We start from the raw sequence: 3,921 nt of genomic DNA on the forward strand, positions 1-3,921 counted from the left end.
AATGTTCTATTTAGAACCCCAATAACCCTTTTCTTGAAATGTGGGGTTCTATATAGAACACATGAAGCAAGCAATATAACGTTTTTCTAATCACCTAATCAGGGTCTTGATGATTGGTTGGATTGCTGAACTAGGTGTCTTAGTGCTGGTATGGAACTAAACCCTGCAGTCCCTGCTCTTGTAATGCTCCAGCGATCGAGGTGTCAGTTGCTATGTAAATCCTCTTGAGGGAGACAGTGGCTTCTGTTATCCCTCCCTCTCACAGTCCACACTACCAGAAGTGGATCTATCTGGCATGCAAACCAATATACATTTTGTTTTTGTATTTTACCCCCTTCTTTTCTCCCCAATTTCGATCTTGTCTCATCGCTGCAACTCCCCAACGGGCTCGGGAGGCGAAGGTCGAGTCATGTGTCCTCCGACACATGACCCGCCAAACCGCGCTTCTTAACACCTGCCTGCTTAACCCGGAAGCCAGCTGCACCAATGTGTCGGAGGAAACACCGTTCAACTGATGACCGTAGTCAGCCTGCAGGCACCCGGCCCACCACAAGGAGTTGTTAGAGCGCGATGAGCCAAGTAAAGCCCCCCTGGCTACACCCTCCCCTAACCAATTGTGCGCCTCCCTATGGGACTCCTGATCCCAATCACGGCCAGTTGTGATACAGCCAGGGATCAAACCCAGGTCTGTAGTGACACCTCCAGCACTGTGATGCAGTGGCTTAGACCACTCGGGATATATATATATATATATATATATATATATATATATATATATATGAAATACATTTTTGAATTGGTTCAAATTAGCACTTGTTCATCAAGCTGCCTCACGCTACATAGTGCACTATATAGGGAGTAGGGTGCCATTTGGTAAAGCCTATCAGGTTATCCTACTGGAGGAATATACTTGACTTATATCACTGTCCTTGTTTCTTCAATGAAGGTACGGTAACCTTCTGTTTTGTTCACAGGCTCTGCAATAGACTAGTGTCCTGTCCAGGGGTGTCCTGTACATCAAGCTGTCTCACTACAGAAACAGGAGATAGACTAGCATCCTGTCCAGGGGGTGTACCGCACATCAAGCTGTCTCACTACAGAAACAGGAGATAGACTAGTGTCCTGTCCAGGGGGTGTGTACTGTACATCAAGCTGTCTCACTACAGAAACAGGAGATAGACTAGTGTCCTGTCCAGGCCGTGTGTACTGTACATCAAGCTGTCTCACTACAGAAACAGGAGATAGACTAGTGTCCTGTCCAGGGGGTGTGTACTGTACATCAAGCTGTCTCACTACAGAAACAGGAGATAGACTAGTGTCCTGTCCAGGCCGTGTGTACTGTACATCAAGCTGTCTCACTACAGAAACAGGAGATAGACTAGTGTCCTGTCCAGGCCGTGTGTACTGTACGTCAAGCTGTCTCACTACAGAAACAGGAGATAGACTAGTGTCCTGTCCAGGCCTTGTGTACTGTACATCAAGCTGTCTCACTACAGAAACAGGAGATAGACTAGTGTCCTGTCCAGGCCGTGTGTACTGCACATCAAGCTGTCTCACTACAGAAACAGGAGATAGACTAGTGTCCTGTCCAGGCCGTGTGTACTGCACATCAAGCTGTCTCACTACAGAAACAGGAGATAGACTAGTGTCCTGTCCAGGCCGTGTGTACTGTACATCAAGCTGTCTCACTACAGAAACAGGAGATAGACTAGTGTCCTGTCCAGGCCGTGTGTACTGTACGTCAAGCTGTCTCACTACAGAAACAGGAGATAGACTAGTGTCCTGTCCAGGCCGTGTGTACTGCACGTCAAGCTGTCTCACTACAGAAACAGGAGATAGACTAGTGTCCTGTCCAGGCCGTGTGTACTGTACATCAAGCTGTCTCACTACAGAAACAGGAGATAGACTAGTGTCCTGTCCAGGCCGTGTGTACTGTACATCAAGCTGTCTCACTACAGAAACAGGAGATAGACTAGTGTCCTGTCCAGGCCGTGTGTACTGTACATCAAGCTGTCTCACTACAGAAACAGGAGATAGACTAGTGTCCTGTCCAGGCCGTGTGTACTGTACATCAAGCTGTCTCACTACAGAAACAGGAGATAGACTAGTGTCCTGTCCAGGCCGTGTGTACTGCACATCAAGCTGTCTCACTACAGAAACAGGAGATAGACTAGTGTCCTGTCCAGGCCGTGTGTACTGTACATCAAGCTGTCTCACTACAGAAACAGGAGATAGACTAGTGTCTTGTCCAGTGGGTGTCCTGTACATCAAGCTGTCTCACTACAGAAACAGGAGATAGACTAGTGTCCTGTCCAGGCCGTGTGTACTGTACATCAAGCTGTCTCACTACAGAAACAGGAGATAGACTAGTGTCCTGTCCAGGCCGTGTGTACTGTACGTCAAGCTGTCTCACTACAGAAACAGGAGATAGACTAGTGTCCTGTCCAGGCCGCGTGTACTGTACGTCAAGCTGTCTCACTACAGAAACAGGAGATAGACTAGTGTCCTGTCCAGGCCGTGTGTACTGTACATCAAGCTGTCTCACTACAGAAACAGGAGATAGACTAGTGTCCTGTCCAGGCCGCGTGTACTGTACATCAAGCTGTCTCACTACAGAAACAGGAGATAGACTAGTGTCCTGTCCAGGCCGCGTGTACTGTACGTCAAGCTGTCTCACTACAGAAACAGGAGATAGACTAGTGTCCTGTCCAGGCCGTGTGTACTGTACGTCAAGCTGTCTCACTACAGAAACAGGAGATAGACTAGTGTCCTGTCCAGGCCGTGTGTACTGTACGTCAAGCTGTCTCACTACAGAAACAGGAGATAGACTAGTGTCCTGTCCAGGCCGTGTGTACTGCACGTCAAGCTGTCTCACTACAGAAACAGGAGATAGACTAGTGTCCTGTCCAGGCCGTGTGTACTGCACGTCAAGCTGTCTCACTACAGAAACAGGAGATAGACTAGTGTCCTGTCCAGGCCGTGTGTACTGCACGTCAAGCTGTCTCACTACAGAAACAGGAGATAGACTAGTGTCCTGTCCAGGCCGTGTGTACTGCACGTCAAGCTGTCTCACTACAGAAACAGGAGATAGACTAGTGTCCTGTCCAGGCCGTGTGTACTGCACGTCAAGCTGTCTCACTACAGAAACAGGAGATAGACTAGTGTCCTGTCCAGGCCGTGTGTACTGCACGTCAAGCTGTCTCACTACAGAAACAGGAGATAGACTAGTGTCCTGTCCAGGCCGCGTGTACTGTACGTCAAGCTGTCTCACTACAGAAACAGGAGATAGACTAGTGTCCTGTCCAGGCCGCGTGTACTGTACGTCAAGCTGTCTCACTACAGAAACAGGAGATAGACTAGTGTCCTGTCCAGGCCGCGTGTACTGTACGTCAAGCTGTCTCACTACAGAAACAGGAGATAGACTAGTGTCCTGTCCAGGCCGTGTGTACTGTACGTCAAGCTGTCTCACTACAGAAACAGGAGATAGACTAGTGTCCTGTCCAGGCCGCGTGTACTGTACGTCAAGCTGTCTCACTACAGAAACAGGAGATAGACTAGTGTCCTGTCCAGGCCGTGTGTACTGTACGTCAAGCTGTCTCACTACAGAAACAGGAGATAGACTAGTGTCCTGTCCAGGCCGTGTGTACTGTACATCAAGCTGTCTCACTACAGAAACAGGAGATAGACTAGTGTCCTGTCCAGGCCGTGTGTACTGTACATCAAGCTGTCTCACTACAGAAACAGGAGATAGACTAGTGTCCTGTCCAGGCCGTGTGTACTGTACATCAAGCTGTCTCACTACAGAAACAGGAGATAGACTAGTGTCCTGTCCAGAGGTGTACTGTACGTCAAGCTGTCTCACTACAGAAACAGGAGATAGACTAGTGTCCTGTCCAGAGGTGTACTGTACATCAAGCTGTC

Source organism: Salmo salar, chromosome ssa03 (assembly GCF_905237065.1).
Source record: "Salmo salar chromosome ssa03, Ssal_v3.1, whole genome shotgun sequence".
Classification (NCBI taxonomy): domain Eukaryota; kingdom Metazoa; phylum Chordata; class Actinopteri; order Salmoniformes; family Salmonidae; genus Salmo; species Salmo salar.